Source organism: Aotus nancymaae, unplaced genomic scaffold (assembly GCF_030222135.1).
Source record: "Aotus nancymaae isolate 86718 unplaced genomic scaffold, 86718_ANA_hifiasm-v0.15.2.pri h1tg000076l, whole genome shotgun sequence".
In the NCBI taxonomy this organism is placed as follows: Eukaryota; Metazoa; Chordata; class Mammalia; order Primates; family Aotidae; genus Aotus; species Aotus nancymaae.
Window position 1 is genome coordinate 20,544,727 of NW_026988491.1, and position 19,419 is coordinate 20,564,145.

The 19,419-nt window shown below is 53.6% G+C and overlaps 1 long non-coding RNA gene across 1 annotated transcript; it reads right to left on the reverse strand.

Moving 5' to 3' along the window:
* Positions 1-1,303: 1,303 nt before the first annotated feature.
* LOC135271322 (uncharacterized) lies at positions 1,304-7,471 on the reverse strand. The gene is made up of 3 exons (XR_010339429.1): positions 7,350-7,471; positions 5,170-5,233; positions 1,304-1,532 (listed from the first exon to the last, which is right to left on the reverse strand). It is a non-coding gene; the product is annotated as an uncharacterized LOC135271322 (long non-coding RNA).
* Positions 7,472-19,419: the final 11,948 nt, after the last annotated feature.

Here is a 19,419-nt window from a genome sequence, read left to right on the forward strand (position 1 = left end):
TTAGGCCCGCTGACTTCAAGACCAGGGAGGCTGTGGACCAAGAGCTGAGCGGAGGTAATTCTTTGCTCAACTCAGGGGCCGACACTCACCTTCTTGAAAGGGGACAAGGACAAGTGTTGGGGGTCTGCTCAGCAGTGGGGTGTGGTCTGAGGAGGGAGGCTCCTCAGGGACCTGAACAGGAAGTGGGGGGCCTGAACCATTTGTCTCTTCTGAGCACACAAGAATCATTTAGGGTTCTACCTGAGCTAAGATGAACATGTGTTCTTTGGAGCCTCCTAGCCACAACTGGGCAGAGACCTCTAACTCAGAAGAGAAGCCTGATGTCTGCAAAGAACGGGCATTCTGGGGCTGAGTACCCACTGCTGTGTGGCCTTGGGCAAGTTTCTTAACCTCTCTGGGCCTCATGTTTCTCATTTGTAAAAGTGGGATAACAACAGTTGTTTAGGATTAAATGAGATCATGGGAATAGCCCCATCAGACACATAATTAGAATCTAATTAATAAGTGAGCAAAATCAAACATTGTCTCAGTTTCAATGCTGAGCTATTGTAGAGTGGCCCAAGAATCACCTACAGACACCCAGGATCCCTGTACTCCAAGGAGCACCTCCTCTCCCCCTGCCTTCTGTTGGGCACAGCCACTCACAGGCTGACTGTGACACCTCTTAGGAAGCAGCCATCCTAGGGACAGATCATTCCTTTGAATCCTCCCAGCAGCCTGAACTTTGTCCTGTAGGGGAGATTTGATTTTGGGAAATAATCAGACATCCTTTAAGACAAGTCTGCTGAATGGATGCTCAGAAGCCAAGCCAGGGCCTCGTGTCCAGCGCCAGCTTGTGCCACGGCTATAAAGTCAGTAGCCATGGCCTCGTGCTCCGAAGGCAGTATAGAGCCACCAATGGATCATTGCCACTGGTGTGTGTGTGTGTGTGTGTCTGAAAACACAGAGACATTCACACACACCTGTGAGCTCGGTGAAGGGAACAAACCAAAGCCTGCGTAATTAACACGAGGCTGCCTTTCATCTCTCAGCCCACAACTTGATTTTCATGGTCATGTCTCTGCATGGGAAAATTACAAGCATTTCTGATACAGGTAAGTGTGTATCAGCATTTCTGATACAGGTAAGGCAGCATGCTGTCCTGGCATACTGGGGTTTGGAGGTGGGTCCCCCGCCTGTTCCTCACCAGCTGTGTGGCCTCCGGCCCCTTTCTTCATCCCCTAGCCCTTGGTTTCCCCATCTCAGGTCCTCCAGGGAGGAAACACACAGACATGCCCACATGCATGGGCGTTCACAGCATGTGCTGGTGACATTGCTCATTAAAACACTGTAAAAATTAATTGGCATTGACAAAAGTTCTAGTTACAATAGCAAACATTTTTTAAAATCAGAAACAGGCCAGGTACAGTAGCTCATGCCTGTAATCGCAGCACTTTGGGAGGCCGAGGTGGATCACTTGAGCCTGACAGAGGTTGCAGTTAGCCAAGATTGTGCCACTGGACTCCAGCCTGGGCGACAGTGAGACCGTGTCTCTAAAAAAAAAAAAAATTCAATTGTCCATCAGTAGATAAATAGGTAAACAAACATCAATAGGCCTATGATAAAATATTACAATGCAGTAAAAAGGAATGAGCTATTGATAGACTCAACAGTGTAGACACGTCAGGATCCCAAGCAAGAGTTCATACTCCATGCGTTTTAACGTTTTTTCAAATAAATTAAAAGTGATCTACAGTGATAGGATTCAGGTTAGTGGCTGCCAGGAAGTCAGAGACTGCCTGCAAAGGGCCTAGGGAGCCTTGTGGGGATAGCTGTTTTCTTTCTTTTTTTTTTTTGAGACGGACTCTTGCTCTTGTTACCCAGGCTGGAGTGCAATGGTGCGATCTCGGCGCACCGCAACCTCCACCTCCTGGGTTCAGGCAGTTCTCCTGCCTCAGCCTCCTGAGTAGCTGGGATTACAGGCACGCGCCACCACTCCCAGCTAATTTTTTGTATTTTTAGTAGAGACGGGGTTTCACCATGTTGACCAGGATGGTCTCGATCTCTTGACCTCGTGATCCACCCGCCTCGGCCTCCCAAAGTGCTGGGATTACAGGCGTGAGCCACCGCGCCCGGCCCTGTTTTCTTACTTGATCATGGTGGTAATACGTATCACCCTTGCATACATTTGTCAAAACTCATTGAACAGTAGAGGTGAAATGGATTTTGCTGCATGGAACTTTTACCTCAATAAGGTTAATTTCAAAAATTAACTGGTATTTATATTTTATTTTTCAAATCTTGTAGAGAATAATAATGACGTAAAATGCTCACAACCTATTCAACAAAAAGTGTAAAATGACATACAATATGATATAACAATGATATAGATACATGAATATATGTTTGCATTTATAACTTACGGTATGTTCCATTCACATAGGTATGAACACATGCACATGTGCGCACACACACGTACAGTTTGGAAAATATAGCAGAAGGACTTCCCACCAAATGCACTCAGTAATTACCTCATGGGAAATTGTTTTCTTTTAATTTTTTTATTCTAAATACATTTATCCTCTTAGTAGGTTTTTTTGGACTTTTCTGTAATGAACAGTTTTTTTGTGTGTGAAATAGGAGTCTTTTTTGCTTGCTATATTCTTATTAATTTTATTGTTAATTGACTAATAATTGTATATACTTATGAGGTTTAATATGTTATATACATAACACTTTTTATAAACAAAAACAAACATATCTCTTTATTTTCAGCTGTAGCAGGCCACAGACATGGGGCTGGGCTCCAGGGCAGGGTGTTGAGGACATCCCCATTCCCACGAAAGGCAACCGCCTGGCAAGGCTGGAGCAGATGGAGAGGGAGCGAGGGGGTGTGGCTCGCTCCCCAAGTTCTTTGGCTCAGCTTCAGTGCTGGGTCATTCTTAGGGACTGCTATGCCCACTGGGCACTGCAGAACTTCTGGTGCTCATGGCGAAGGGCAGCCGGGAGGAACCCTGTACCCAAGCCAGACCTTCCTGTTTGGAGTACTGGGACCCAGTGGCCCCGTGCACCTTTCCTGAAGCTTCTGGGCCCCAAGTGGTTTAATGCAGTGTGCGCTGAGGAGTCACGGACCGTGTCTCCTGCGTGCGTCCTCCATTCCAGGTTCCTGTGTGTTACATGGGCCCATCCACCTGTTTGGGCTTGGCTAGGCTGTGACCTTCTCTGAGGACAGGGCCCTGCCTGCATTTGGAGCTGCCGGGACCTCAGTGTCACCCCCTACTCTTGCCAGCTGGCCTCACAAAGGTGCACAGGAGGAGACCTGATTGCTGGCTCCTTTCCCCTCCCTGGCTGAGCAGATTCTACGACAGCCTGTGGAAGTTAAAATAAGAGCCTAAAACTGTCAAAAAAAATTTTTTTTAAACCAAGTCACAAATGGGAAAGCTGAGGCAGCAGCAGGTTAAGGACACTTTGTGATGTAGTGTTTTCTCCCAGTGCCTTCGTACCATAAACATCACAGTCCACGGTCCCTGCACACAGGCAGCCACAGAGACTGGGTTTAGACTTGCCAGTGAAGGCTGCATTGGAAGTATGGCAGGCACAGAACTATTCCACCACATCGGGGGTTATTAGCTCTGCTCAGTTCTGTGAGGCCTCACTAGTGTTTCCATTTAAAAATAAGTCAAGGTAAAAGAAAAACAGGGCCGGGCACGGTGGCTCACGCCTGTAATCCCAGCACTTTGGGAGGCCAAGGCGGGTGGATCACGAGGTCAAGAGATCGAGACATCCTGGTCAACAAGGTGAAACCCTGTCTCTACTAAAAATACAAAAATTAGCTGGGCATGGTGGCACATGCCTGTAATCCCAGCTACTCAGGAGGCTGAGGCAGGAGAATTGCCTGAACCCAGGAGGCGGAGGTTGCGGTGAGCCGAGATCACGCCATTGCACTCCAGCCTGGGTAACAAGAGTGAAACTCCGTCTCAAAAAAAAGAACAAAAAATAAAATAAATAAATAAAAAATAAAGAAAAACAAAGTTTTAAAAATGTAACAGTTGTATCTGTTTCTCTAATTGTAAAGAAATATACTGTCATGTGAGGGGCTGGAGGCTCTGGAACAGCAGGCCTAGGAGGGAATGTTTTCTTTCCTTTTTTTTTTTTTTTCCTGAATTCTCCAAACTGTCTTTAACAGTGTGTATTGCTTTTTCTTTTTCTTTTTCTTTTCTTTTTTTTTTTTTTGAGATGGAGTTTCGCTCTTGTTACCCAGGCTGGAGTGCAATGGCGCGATCTTGGCTCACCGCAACCTCTGCCTCCTGGGTTCAGGCAATTCTCCTGCCTCAGCCTCCTGAGTAGCTGGGAATACAGGCACACGCCACCATGCCCAGCTAATTTTTTGTATTTTTAGTAGAGACGGGGTTTCACCATGTTGACCAGCATGGTCTCGATCTCTTGACCTCGTGATTCACCCGACTCGGCCTCCCAAAGTGCTGGGATTACAGGCGTAAGCCACCATGCCCGGCCCGTGTATTGCTTTTATAATGGGAAGAAATAAAATATATGTATGTTGAAAGTAATCAAACTGCACCTGAGCCTACGTGTCAGATGATAAATGTGACAATCAAGGGCACTGTTTATCGAATTCTTGGTTTGTGCCGCACCTCCAGCTAGGCTCTTCCACTGGCTCCTCAGAACACCCTGCAGGTGGAAGCTAGCACCAGGGTCCCTGAGGCAGCACTCAGCATCCACGCGGCAGAGCCAGGTATGGGCAGGGATTGTACTGTGCTCATAATGACTTCCTGCCTGTTTGTTTTTAAGACAAGGTCTTTCACTGTGTGTGGCCTCAACCTCCCAAGCTTGAGCAATCCTCCCACCTCAGCCTCTGGAGGAGCTGGAAGTTACAGGTGTACACCACCATGCCTGGCTAATTTTTGTGTATTTTGAAGAGACAAGGTTTCACCGTGTTGCCCAGGCTGGTCTGGAATTCCTGGGCTCAAGCAATCCACCAGCCTCGGCCTCCCAAAGTGCTGGGATTACAGGCGTGAGCCACAACGCCCGGCCCCTGTCTCTTAGAGGTGAACATTTTCCCTGAATACAATGATCTTCAGTTAAAATATTTGTATCTTATTTACATAGAATCTGAAATTATTTCTGTAGACAGAATGTGGTAAAAGAAATAATAAAATCATAGATTTTTACCTTTTTACTTATGACACAGTTGACCAACAGCCAAAGTCAGGATCAGTGATGTCACTCTCGGAGCCTAGAACAAAATGAAAATGTGGGTTCCCTTGATCAAGAATGACTAAGAATTTTAAGATCAGGAATGGCCAAGAATTGAGTGTGGGGCCCTTCTGCACACGGGGCCCTCTGCCGTTGGGCAGGCCACACGCCCACAAAGCCCTGGTATGATAGAACTAGGGTGACAGCTTCCTTTGGGACACACTCAAATCACCAGTGACCACTAGTCAGAAAACAAATGAGCTCAAGCTTCAGGAAGAGGAGCCATTTCCAGTGTATTTTCCAATCCTAAAAATAGTGGTCGCAGCTCAGGAATGGAGCTCCCAGTGAGGACGCAGTGGGAGACAGTCAGGCTTCCCTTCCCAGGAAAGGGCCAGGCCTGCATAGGAGCTTTCATTCAGAGCCAGGAGACTGCAGACTCTCTTGAAATGTCAGCACATTGGGAGGCTGAGGCAGGAGAATCGCTTGAATCCGGGAGGTGGAGGTTGCAATGAGCCAAGATCGAGCCACTGCGCTCAGCTAGGCAACAGAGTGAGACTCTATCTCAAAAAAAAAAAAAAAAAAGGAACAAGAAAAAAATGTCAACACGTGGCCCACACCCTGATGGAGCTTCAGTCACTGCTGTGGAGTGGGCGAGGCTGACCCTAGGCCCTGGGGAGATTTCATGACCACTGATGCCAAGGCTTGTTACTGTGAAAACACCGTAAGAAACTTCAGTTACAACTACTATGTACCCTCAAACATTTTGAAAAAGATTTAGTATGAAAACGTAAAGTTATCTCATTAATCTTTATCTTGATCATATTGAACTGATCATATTTTGGATATATTGGTTTAAATAAAATATATTATTAAAATTTTTTCCCCTCATCCCCTCCTAAAATTTTTTTTAAAAGAAAAGGAAGACTTCATCCCACTGCCTGTGGAAAAGGATCTTGGGGTTCTTTGGCAGGTAAATTTCCCCCTAAGGAGGTCCCCTGTGGATTCTGGAAACTAACCATCAGCTGACAACTATCTGCAGCTCCGAAAACAAGGGCTTCACACACTATCCCAGCCAGCGCCCCACCAGCCCACCTCCACCATCTCTATGTCCTCAGCCCCACGTCAGGTTCTGGAAGGTTCCAGGGGGAGTGGGCAGGACTCTCAGGGGCTCTTGGGGCTGAGGCCTCTTCCATGAATCACATGTGGAAGGCCTAGAGCAACTTCAGAGAGGATCACGTGTGAGAAGTCGTTTGAGGGCAGAATATCCACTTAAGAGAGAGCTTCTCCACCCCTTCGGGGCACCACACACATTTGTGGGACAGAAGACAAACATTCTTCCCACCCCAGTCCCCAACCAGGCTCCCAGAGCCCCTTGTTCATTTTTCTTTAAAAAAGAAGGAAAAAAATCCCCATTCTCCTCAGCCTGCAACGGCGCTCTGGAGGAGCTGGCCTGGCCCGGAGTGTCTTCTCCATAAACACGTCTGGTGAGGAAGGACTGACAAACAGAGGCCTCAGGCCCAGCTGGCAGCCGGAAGTTCTGTGCCTCCAGGCGCCTGCAGGACCCTTGCAGTCTCGAGGGATGATGCTTGGCCACTTTTGCAGATTCCTACACCTGGGGCCACTCAGTTGCCTCCCCCAGCCCAGGTGTGTCCTCAGAACCCTGGCCTGGGAGGGTTTGAAGCCAGGTAGGGAGAAGAGGGTCGAAAACGGTGGTTCCAGGGAGCTGGGCTGCGGGAGCCGGGTCAGGCCAGCGAATCATCCCCGAAGGTGAACTAACTGCGGGCTGAAGGCAGGGTAGGTCCGGGCCCAGGACCCAGCATGGAACCCCTTCTCCGGGAGCACGAGGGGTCACAAGAGTCCCTCCACTCTAGAGATCATGGGCGACCGACAGCCGGGTGCTTCGGGACGAGACAAAGACAGCGTGTTCCTCCAAGCCCCTGACTGCTGCTCCCTCACTGGGGACATGGGCTGCGTGCCAACAACCTTTTAGGAATCATCTCGTGCCCACCCTCACCACCCCGCAAAAAAACCTTTCTCCAAAACACTTGGCAGTGGGCTTAAAACACTCAGGTGCCGAGGACTCGCGCAGAGATGAGCTCAGCGCGCTGGCTGGCGAAAGCCCCAGCAGGACTGGGGCGTGGGACTTGCTTGTTTACCTCTTAAGAAAAAAACACAACGAAAAAAGCGCCCGGGTAGAATTGGAAGTTCTGGGGCTCTCTGCGCCGCGGCCTCCGCGCGGTTCTCTTCCTCCCCTCCCCGGCCTGCTTTTCCTCCTTCTTTCCCTCTTTGTTGCCAACCTCAGAGCTGCGGCTGAAACCCAGCCCAGCGTCCGCGGAGCCCGGAAACTTCCAGCTCCGGGACTGTGTAGAAAGTTGGGGGGCGCGGCCGGGCTGACAGCAGCGCCTCGGGGGCGGCCACAGCGGCCACCCAGGACCTCGGCCTCCCGCGCCTCCCGCTGCCCTGGCCGCGCCTGGGGACCTCGGGCAGCCCGCGGGCCGGACGTGAACTTGACCCAGCGCTGCGCCCGCCTGGACCGCGCTCGGCGCGCTCGGGACGATCTGGTAAGCGCTGCCCCTCCCGCCCTCGCCCGGCGGCTCTGGGGTCCGGGTCGGGGTCCGAGCTCGACCGCGAGGGCGTGCCCCGGGGTGGCGGGCGCCAGGGCGCCTCGGCCACTGCACCGGAGCGCACGGCTGAGCCCGTGGCCCGGCCTGGCGAAGTCAGCCCCCGGCCTCCCAAACAAAGACTCGGAAAGTTCGGAAGGGAATCTTTCCCGACATTTTCCCTCCCCTTGGGCTCAGGGCTGAGGCCATCAGGGCTCTTAAAAGGGAAAGGAGAGCTCTCTGGTTTTCTCCTGGTGTTTTCTTCCCTGGGCTTTGCTCCCCACCTTTGGCTGGAGAGAAGGAGGAGGGGCCTTGGATGACCCTCTGAGGCCAGGCTGCCCAGGAGCAGCACAGGACGTGAGGGCCTGTGGGATGAGGGACCCCCTACAGCACAGGGAGGCAGGCCCCTGGCCGCTGCAATGCTCGCTTCCTGGGGCTCAAGTGGAAGCTGCTCCTGATCCCCCCCAGGCACCATCCTGAGTGGCTTCCCTTCGTTGTCCTGGGTGACCCTCCTGAGCAAGAACCCCTGGCCACTAATTGCCCTGTCGGCTCTGCTTGGGGCAGCCACAGTGTCAAGTGAGCCTGGCCGGTGCTGGGGCACAGGACAGCCACGGACAGGACCCAGGGAGGAGGAGAAGCCGGAACCCTGCAGGGCCTGTGCCTTGGGGAGCAGGTGGGGGACCCTGCTGCCTCCCCCATTCCTGCCTGCAACAGGCTGGGCCCAACCTCCAGCCAGCTTCTCTGTATGCCCCTCTCTCTGCCTGAGACAAGGCCTCTGTCCCCGTGAGTGGTCTGATCCGGGCATTTTCGGGGTAGAAACCTACCCTACCCATGGGCGGTGGCAAAGCCCTGGGAACTCCCAGAGCTGTCCTGGGCCTGGGCCTCCACAAGCCTCCCAGTTTGATCAGGTGCTCCCAACCACAGCAGGGACCTTGTGTCAGGTCTTGATCCCAGCGGTGGCCAGGTCCCCAGCATTCAAGCTACCATTGCTAACTTGCCTCCATCCCCGGGCGCCTATGCTCCCAGGGTCCTCCCTAGGGGAGCACCCAAGCCAAGAGGGCTGGGCAGCCAGAGTCTGAGGGGTCACCCCATCATGTCCCTGGATTCTGCGGCAGGGCTGTCACAGGGCAGCCTACAGGCGTCATTTGGGGCACAGAGGGGGTTTGCAGTGACAGCAGGGGAACGGAGTGCCCAGTGGGTCTAGCCTCTTGCTGCCATGAGGGTAAGGACTGGGACTGTCAGAGCTTCTGACTTCAGAAGAAATCCACATTTGTACAGGAAATGTCCAAAATTTGAACACATTACAGGACAGAGGAAACACTCTCAGGTTGAACCCAACCAATGCCCCCTCAAACCCCGAGGCTGCAACCCCTGTGTACACATGAACTGGCTAGTGTTCAAAGGAAGGCAGATTTCTTAGTGACCCTGACCCTAGCCCAAGATTTGAGCAGGAGGCCCCGTGGATCTGGGGAGCAGGGAGGGAGGAGAGTTTGTATCTCATGAACCCAGCACCACAGGGAGGGTCAGCCCCCACAGGCATGAGCTGTCCAGGTAACTAACACTTGCTTGAACCCATTTGAAATTTAAAATCTCCTTGAAATGAGGAACTTGACCTGCCCCATCCCCAAACCCTCTGGGGGAGTTTCTATGCCCATTCATTCAGAGAATAATAAAGGAAGACGGGATGCAGAAAATGAACCTGAACGTGAACTTTCATGTCCCAGGCGGTAGAGCGCAGGACACCGACAGCCTGGGCTTCTAGGGCAGTTCTGCACTGAGGCAGGCCTCCTTCACCTGCCAGCTACCTCATTCTAGCTGGGTAGCCTCACCTCTCTGGGCCTCAGTTTCCTCACTCATAAAAGGGGCTTAATAAGACTTCTTCCGGCCAGGCATGGTGGCTCATGCCTATAATCCCAGCACTTTGGGAGGCCAAGGCGGGTGGATCACGAGGTCAAGAGCTCGAGACCATCCTGGTCAACAAAGTGAAACCCCGTCTCTACTAAAAATACAAAAATTAGCAGGGCGTGGTGGCGTGTGCCTGTAGTTCCAGCTACTCGGGAGGCTGAGGCAGGAGAATTGCCTGAACCCAGGAGGCGGAGGTTGCGGTGAGCCGAGATCGCGCCATTGCACTCCAGCCTGGGTAACAAGAGCGAAACTCCGTCTCAAATAAAATAAAATAAAATAAAAAGACTCTGCCGGCCAGGCGTGGTGGCTCATGCCTATAATCCCAGCACTTTGGGAGGCTGAGGTGGACAGATCACGAGGTCAGAAGCTCGAGACCAGCCTGGCCAACATGGTGAAACACGGTCTCTACTAAAAATAAAAAAATTAGCCAGGTGTGGTGGCGCACACCTGTAGTCCCAGCTACTCAGGAAGCTGAGGCATAAGAATTGCTTGAACCTGGGAGGCAGAGGTTGCAGTGAGCTGAGATCACGCCATTGCACTCCAGCCTGGGTGACAGAGAAAGACTACGTCTCAAAAAAATAAAAAAGAGTTCTGCCTCAGTTGCATTTTTAGGAGAACGGTGACAATCCCTGTGAACACCCAGCACTCCACTAGCATACAGCAGGCACTCAGTGGCTGGCTCCAGGGGTCTGTGGCTGCTGGCTTCTCTCACACCTCACCTGCTTCTGGGCAGCTTAGGAATTTCTCTCTGGCATCTCATGTCAATTTTGCATCACTTGCCTCATCCCATCTTCTGGTGTTTGTTCCCTTATCCTGAAGGAAATAGTCACTGAGGCCCCCCACCAAGAGGGCTGGGTGGCCAGAGTCTGAGTGGGTCAGACCTATACTCCTGTATGGAGTACTGAGTGCAGACAGGTGAGACGACAAGGCCCTGCCTTAGGAGCTGCCAGATGCCCTGTGCAATGACATCCTCAGGTCAGGTTCTCTAGGCTAATGCCAGGAAAAGTGTTTCCTGTGCAGCCTTTATTGAATGCCTCCGGAGACAGGCAGCTCACCACCTATCTGGCAGTGTGGCCACAGAAGCTGTAGAACAGAGTCACGCAGGCATCTTTGAGCCTTAACTGGTAGAAATACATGTGGGGCAGGCTCATAGGCAGTGACCCTGAGTCAGAGGCACCTGGTTTTACTGGAGAAAATGCATACCTTGTAAGAAACTTCTGAAAATGTGGTGAGGTGTACAGAAAGAGTTCAGTCTCCAGAAAAAGCCCTGCAAATGATGGATGCGTGTTTTCACAGAGCCCTGTTTCCTCTTTTTGCCGACAGCCCATTTAGCAATGCCAGGGCTGTGCTGGTGACCCCACCCACCTCCTAACAAGGCAGTCACTGTCCCAGGGGACAGCCAATATAGGCTTTGATTTTCCAAGGTTAGTTTCCTTGGGACCCTAATTTTGGAAAACCAGGAAAAAATATAAGGAGTCACTGCATGGAAAAGAAACCTACTCCAGAAAGCTGGCTGCTGCATTCAGGAAGCTGGAGAGGAAGGTCAAGGTGTTCAGGCCCAGGGCACCTCACCAGGGTCAGCTACAGAGTTTGCAGGGTCCAGGGCAAGATGAAAATGTGGCACCCTGGTTTGAAAATGCCTGAGAATTACAAGATGGTGATGGTGGTGACCATTAAACAGAGCTTGGGACCCTTCTGAGTGCAGGGCCTTTCTAAGCTCAGCGCCCCGTGTGCTGATATGTATGGGTCACAAACCCACAAAGCTGGCCCTCTCCCTCACGTGTGTTCGTGCCGCATCCTGACGCCTGGGGAAGGACCAAAGGCAGCTTCACTGAAGGAGTACAACTCCTCGTCTTTGGCATTCATTTTTTATTTTTTATTTTTGGTGCCATCATTGATGTTCCATGCTAACTTTAGAACATTTTGAGTCCTCACAAAAGAAAAACATTTTTCAATCACCTGTGACACCACACTCAGAGATAGGCACTGGAAAGGCCTCACCCAGCTTCTGTCAAAACATTTTTTTTTTTTGAAGATGGAGTCTTGTTCTGTCACCAAGGCTGGAGTGCAGTGGCACGATCTTGGCTCACTGCAACTTCCACTTCCCTGGTTCAAGTGATTCTCCTGCCTCAGCCTCCTGAGTAGCTGGGACTACAGTTGCACACCACCACGCCTAGCTAATTTTTGTATTTTTAGTAAAGGCGGGGTTTCACCCTGTTGGCCAGGCTGGTCTCGAACTCCTGACGTCAGGTGATCCACCTACCTCAGCTTTCCATGGTGCTGAGATTACAGGCATGAACCACCACGCCCAGCCTGTTAAAACATATTTTAAGCAAAATTAGCATGTTAGCATCTTATTAGGTGTATCATTTTATCTTCTGCTTGTTTCATTAATATTTTATCACAATTATTTTCCTAAGTCAGAAGATACTGTCCTGCAAGTGGACTTTGATGACTATTTGGTATCCCACTGGACAGATGTCCTAAACTAACCCCTAATTATCAGGCACTTGGGTTCTTCCCAGTTATTTCCAATTTTCCCCATTAAAGATAACACTTCCAGGAACATTTGTCTGCATTTTCCTGATTACTTCCTGGGGGGGGTGTGAAACCATGCTTTAGCAGTAGGGCTCCCAGTTAGGTCATTAGGGGTGACATTTTTGCTCCAGCAGCCTCTTGGGGTGGTCTCTAAAAAAACCACTTTGCCCAAGTGCCTCAGCCCTCACGCCTTGTGCAGTGACACCCCAGCCCCCACATCTGACTTTCATTTTAACAGAAAAACCCAACTCTTCCCACAGCTGACTTGACTGGTAGCGAAGCCAAAGACTTGAAGCCAGTCTTTGTTTTTTGAGATGGAGTCTCACTCTTGTTGCTCAGGCTAGAGTGCAATGGCACGATCTTGGCTCACAGCAACCTCTGCCTCCCAGATTCAAGTGATTCTCCTGCTTCAGCCTCCTGAGTAGCTAGGATTACAGGCATGTGCCACCATGCGTGGCTAATTTTGTATTTTTAGTGGAGACAGGGTTTCTCCATGTTGGTCAGGCTGGTCTCGAACTCCCGACCTCAGGTGATCCGCCCGTGTCGGCCTCCCAAAGTGCTGAGATTACAGGCGTGAGCCACCTCGCCCAGCCTTGAAGCCAGCCTTGAGCACTGATGGCCTGCCCTGCACTGGCTGTGTTTATAGCCATCTGTGAGGTGCTACCTTCATTCCCCCGATACAAACGAGGACTGGGGACCTCCGCGCTACCCTTATTGTGAGGAGGACACACTAGTGACTATGAAGCAGAAAAGACCCTTTGTCCTGCCAAACGTGGGCAGGATTCGGGGGTCTAGTGTGGCTGCTCGGGTGGCCGGACTGCTGAGCCTGTCAGGCCGGGGATGGAAGTAGGATGCTAGCCTGGTGCCTGCTCACAGGGAGCACTCAACAAACAGCGGCAGGAGGAGGAGGAGAGGGCGGGGCGGCAGGAGCAGGAGGAGAGGGCGGGGCAGCAGGAGGAGGGAGGCTCTGCGGGGCGTCTCCCAGCTGGCGAAGGCTCCTGAGGGCAGGGATCAGATCTGTGGCCCCCGTGCCAGCCCAGCGCAGGAAAGCAAGGCATGTGAACACTTTGATGAGGTCTGTGCCCGCACCGTCCTTCTTCCCCTTCACAGGCAGCTGGGCATGTTGGGGCCAGAGGGGAGGGCCTGTTAGTTTCCTGTGGCAGCTGTGTAACAACTTATGGCTGACTTAGTGGCTTAAGCAATGCACCTTTATTAACTTACAGTCAAGGGGGGGTCAGATGTCTAATGTGGGGGTTCCAGGGCTAAAATCCAGGTGTTGGCAGAGCTGGTTCCTCCTGGAACTCCAGGGGAAAAATCCATCCCTTGCCTTTTCCGGCCTCTGGCGGCACCTGCTCGCCTTGGCTTCTCGTCCCTTCTTCTATCTTTAAAGCCAGCAGCATCGCCTCATTCTGTCTCTGACCATGGCTGGGAAGGAGTCTGTGCTTTTAAGGCTCCGTGTGATTGGATTGGGTGCACCTGACTGCTCCAGGCTGCCCTCCCACTGCAGATCTTTCACTCAGTCTCACCTGCAAAGTCCCTTTGGTCTGGTGAGGTAGCACCTTCCCAGGTTGCAGGGATTAGGGCTTGGACATCTTGGGGACTTTATTCTGCCCAGCAAAGATGGTATCAGGGAGTCTGAGCATTTGAACTTCTCCAGGGGACTGAAGCAATGCCTCCTTCCCTCTTTCTCTCCTTCAGTAGCTTTGAGTCCAGAATAATGGCCATCTACAAAGTCACACCTGGAAGGATCTGGGGAAACTGAGGCCACAGAGGCCTTGCCCAGGACCCCAGGCCAGGCCCCGTGTTGTCCTCCACAGATGCCCCTTCCGCACCTGTGATGCGCTGCCTCGGGGGTGGGAGCCTTTAACACCAGCTTGAGGACTCTAGAGTTCTGGGCCTAGGAGAAAGGGAGGGATGGGGGGAATGTCATCTATTGGGTGGCTTCCCCACACTCGAGGCCGCTTTATGGAGGTTACCTTTTCATCCCCCCAAGCCCAGTGGGAAGTGAAGATTTGTTTCCTCATCTCATAGGTAAGGAAGCTGAGGCCCTCAAAGGGTCTGTGTTTTGTCCGTGGAGAAGAGTCTGTTCCTCCCAAGAAGCCTTCGGCTGGTGGAAACTCGGGTGTGAATGGGCTGTCGCATGAGCAGGAGGGTGGGTGTGCGGCAATGTCAGTGTGGCCCCCACAGAGCCCGGGGCACAGGCCTGTGCATCCACTGACAGGCAGCCAAGAAGGCCTGCAGTCCTACCTCTGATGGTAAAGCTGTTGCAACAGGCTCAGAGAGGTGTGTCAGTTTTCCCAGAGACACACAGCTCTCTGGAGGAGTGCAGGCCTCTTAGCTCTATCGCCTGGTGCTATGCATTCGTTGCCCAATGGGCGTGAGGGAGCAGAGTTCCCCGGGGTTTGATCTGAGGGGTGGTTTGTGAGGGGGACTGTGCCACCCATTGTGGAGTGTGCTTAGCTGCCTCTCTGTAACACATTTTTGCCTGATGTGAATTCTCTCCCTTGACCAGGGCCAGCACAGTGCATAGTAGGGTGGTTAAGAGCCCTGGGTTTGGGCTGAGTGTGGTGGCTCATACCCGTAATCCCAGCACACTGGGAGGGCAAGGCTGTAAGGTTGCGTGAACCCAGGAGTTTGAGGCCAACCTGAGCAACAAAGGTAAATACACACACACACAATACAAAAATTAGCCTGGCATAGTGGCACACGCCTGTAGTCCCAGCTACTTGGGTGACTGAGGCAGGAGGATAACTTGAGCCTGGGAGGTCGAGGCTGCAGTGAGCCGTGATCACGCCACTGCACTCCAGCCAGGGTAACAGAGCAAGACCCTGTCTCAAAAAAAGCAAAGCGAAGCTTTGGGGCGGGAGTTGGGGTGCTCAGACTTTAAATCCCAGGCCCCCCAATTTGGTGTGATCGCAGGCATGCTCCTGACCTCTCTGTGCCTGACTTCCCCCAGCTGCAAAGGGGGCTGATAATAATGCTGCCCAGACCCCAGAGGCCCCCTAGGAGGCTCTTGCTGGGCACCTGGTCCTGCCCCAGAGCCCTCCCACTCCACACACCCCCACAGACACTCAAGGGCAGACGGGCCCCCCCACAACCAAGCCAGGCCTTGTGGCCCTAGGACACTCTTGGCCACAAGAATTCAGATTATTTTCTCAGCAAATTTCTGACCTCTGTCCTGGGGCCTTGGCAGGGGCAAGGCTGCATGGTCCTGGGTATCTGACTGAAACCTCAGCCCCCCCACAAGGACAACAGGTCTGGGAAACTCAGGCAGGTTCTCCGCCAACCAGGAGCGGCTCCTGCTTGCCTGGACCCCACGGGGCAGGAAGAGTGGGCGTTCATATCATTCCCATTTTGTAGCCAGGCAGACTGAGGCCCAGAGAGGCCAGATAACTTGCCTCAGGCCACAGTGGTTGGCAAAGGATAGGGCCAAACCTTGGTGATGGCCAGACTCTAAATCCAGGGCTCCACAAGGCCACCTCTTGCCTTAGGAATATAGCCTTCCCTGGCACTTACTTAGCCAAGAATCTTTCTAGAAGGGCAGCAGGCCTTCCTGCCCCATTCCCGGAACAGGCCCCGGCTGCTCTCGGGGCCAGAAGAGCCAGGGAACAGCTCTTTGGAGGAGGGGGCTTGTGAGAGTGCAGAGGGCAGCACTGCGGCTTGCACGTGGCAGGGGTGTGGGCTCAAGGTGTGCAAGGCAAAGGACAAGTCAGTCCCCGCCAGAAGTGTGCCACTGAGGGGCCTAGGTGTGTCCCTTTCCCCAGCACTGGCATGGCACATTCTGACCTGAGCAATGGTGAGCTGCCCGGAATAAGAACCAGAGGAAGAGAAGCTTCCCCAGGCGGCATGTGAGGCTGGGGTGGCACTCGACAAAGGACAGTGGACAAGGGCATGCCCCGCTCCAGGCCAAGGGTCTCGGGAGCCTCCCCTCCTGCTCCTGCTGTGGCCTCCCCCTCAGGCCTGGCATGGGAGGAGTTAAGCTGCCTTGGGCACCTTGGCACATTGTGCTGCCCAGAGTGTCCGGCTCCCCACCCCCACTGCTTTTCTTCCTTTTTGCCTTTTTCCTTCTTAATTAATCATATGCTGCTGTCCAATTTAAATATGGAAATGCCCAGGCCGAGGCGATGCAATTATTCATGAGGGCCGGGCGGCGGTCCGGGGCTCTCGGGCTGTGGGGAGTACCGTGGCATCGCCTCCGTTCTGATGTGTGTGAAATTATGTGCACAAAAGGCGCCTCCTTATCTGGGTGTGTGAACTAAATAAATAAATAAGGGCTTTTGTTTGTTTGCCGGCTCCTGCACATGGCTGCTGGGACTCAAGCGCTCGTGTTGTCTGCGCCTCTGTGGGACTCGGGAGTCGGGAGGCAGGGGAGGCCCCCGCAGGCTGGCCAGGGGCTGGGGGCTGGCCGCCGGGCACCTGGGGCCCTCTCCCTCCCCTGGCACCACCCTCACCCTGCAGCCCCCCGCATACACACCCTCACTGGAAAGTTTGCCCTGCCCGGGCTGGGCTCCCAGGCAGCCTGGCACCGTGCCAGGCTCGCCGCCGAGCTCGGGCAGCAGGGTGGGGCGAACGCAGAGCACGGAGGACGGGGCCTGGCGACCTGGGCACCAGCAGAACCCGAGGCCAGGGGCCGGGGGCCCAGAAGGTGAGGGCACCTTGGGTGGGCACAGGGTGGGCGCTCAGCGGGCAACAGGCCATGCGGCCAGGCCCAGGAGCAGGCCTCATGGGTGGTGGGGGAGAGCGGAGGCTGGCAGAGGAGGCAGGCACAAAGGAGGGCAGTGCCAGGCAGCTGCGGCCGACACGGGCATCGCTGCCCGCCTGCCCCCGGCCGTCCTCCTTGCCGGCTGGGGCTGGCTGGGGCTCCGAGGGGAGGATGCGTGTGCAGGGGCCCGGGCAGGAGCGGCAGCAGGAGCGGCAGACACCAAGCCCGAGCCGTGGCCACAGGGCTCGGAGGAAGGGCTGGAGCAAGGCGGGGCCGGGGCTGTCAAGGAGAAAAACATCCCAAGGCCTGCAAATTGCTGCTCTCAGCTTTTTCCCCCCCACCCCGCCCTGCTTCAGGGGGGGAAAAAAAAGCAGCGCTTCCTCTGGAGGCGGATGCAAAAAGGATGCAGAATTTTAACCATCTCCTGCACCGGCCCGTCCTTCCTGAGCAGGGTTTAGGCCTGGGCCTGGTGCCTTGGCACCCTGAGAAGGGAAAGGCCAGAGCAGCCGATGCTGGTTCTGGGGGACCCAGAAAGCCCAGCCTCCTCGGTGCCTCCATCCAGAACCTGGGGCCCCGTGGCACCTGCAGCGGGGTGGAGGATGGGAGGCAGTGGGGGCCTGGTGCTCTCGGAGGCTGCACCTCACGGTACCAGTCACTGCCCAGTCTGCTGGCCTCCTCTTGGTGTTAAACATGCTGTCCAGGCCCCCAGTTGGAGACCCCAGCCCTGTACTGTGTGGGGTCTTCGTTCCCGCTGACCTGGGGCCTTCAGCCACACTGGCATCCCAGGCCTTCCTTCTGATTTCTGCTTTAAAGATAATGTGGGAGTCAAGGGCTTCACACAGTGTAGATCAGGGCAGGACTTAAAGAGTGAGCTCAGAAGGTGACTGATCACTGGGCAAATGGCAGGCAAGCCCCAAGTGCCCCTCGCTGGGTGAGACGCGGGGGCATGGGTTCAGGCATGGGAGCTCAGAGGGATGGTGCGGGCCAACGCGCCAACAAGGCACAGAGCCTAGGACTTATGACATGCTTTCGTTTTAATTTCTTTTAAAATCAGAAGAAAAAATGACTATAAAAATAATGAATATATGATAATGAATTCAACCTGGTTATATTGGTCTTTAATCGGATGCAGTCGTAAAATATGATTTTTAGTATTTATGGAGAAAGGGGCCCAGGAAGCCAAAAGTGCCCCAGCCCAGGAAAGGCAGGAGTGTCCTGGGTTGGTCCTGTCTGTCCCAGGACAAAGGGTCAGACGTCTGGCTCCCGGGGAAGTTGGCGCACCTGGGTGCCCTGTGAACCGGGCTTCCACGAAGGCTAGCTGGGACAGGTTGCTCCAGCCTGCGGTCGATGGGAGCTAGGGCTGTGTGTGTGTCCAGGCGTGTCCGTGTAGGTGCATATGGGTGTGCAGGTGTCCTCGTGTGCACATGAGTGTTTGACAAAGGACTCCCAGACACCAGCATGTGTAAGTCCCAATTCTCAAAACAGGGGACTGCAAGGCCAGGGTCAAGAGACAGTGTGGCTGTGAGGGCCTGGTATTCCTGACAATGATGGGTGGGGAATGCCATTGTCTCCCTAGGAGAAAGCAGCCTTCAAGGTCCCTGTACCCCCAAACCCACAAGCTCACACAAAACAATGCAAGCCACAGACGCGAGCCACGTCTGTAGTTTAGTATCTCCTAATAGTCACATTTTCGGAAAGTGAAAATAAACAGGTGAGATTCGCTTTAGTACCAAAATTCATGTGATCTAATGTACATTTCCCAAATCCTATTTCAATGTGTTGCTCAGATGAAACCATGAACGGGGTGTTCTGCCATTTTTTCCACATTTGATTCGGCCTCTCCCCATGTCAAGGGCTCAGTTGCTGCATGTGGAGGAGGGGCTACCTGGGTGGGCATGCAGGTTTACCAGGTCCCTGTGCCCCCTACTTCCCCACCCAGAGTAGTGGAGACTGGTTTTCTGCGTCTTTTTTGCTAGTGGCCCTTCTTGGCCGGGGAGAGAGATGCTTCCACTGGTTCATCGGCCCCCAGCAGCCCTGAGAGCTAAAAGAATGGGTGTTGGGGCTGCAGGTTCCAGAATGAGGGGGGCTGCTGGAAAGGCTTCTTCGGCTGTGCTCCCAGACACCAGGGGACGACACAAAGGGCTGACTTCAGACTCACAATAGTGGGGCGGTTAGTCACAGTGCCAGGGCAGCGGGCAGGCAGACAGAGCCCCCTGTGTCTGTGCCTGGTCGGGCTGGGCCCTGCAGCCCCCATTTCCCCAGCTGGCTTCCCACCCCACCCCTGCCCGCTCCCCACATTAACCCCCTGCCTCCTGCTGCCTACCTGGCAGCCTGGCCGGGGCTCCCTTGGCCAGGCTCTGGTTTCCACCAGCCACCCTGGCCAGAGGCGCACTCCTTCTAGAAGCCGGGCTCAGGCCTGCATGATTTCACGGGCCATCTCGGGAAGCAGGCATTGGAACAGCTCCGTCACTGTGGCCGGGC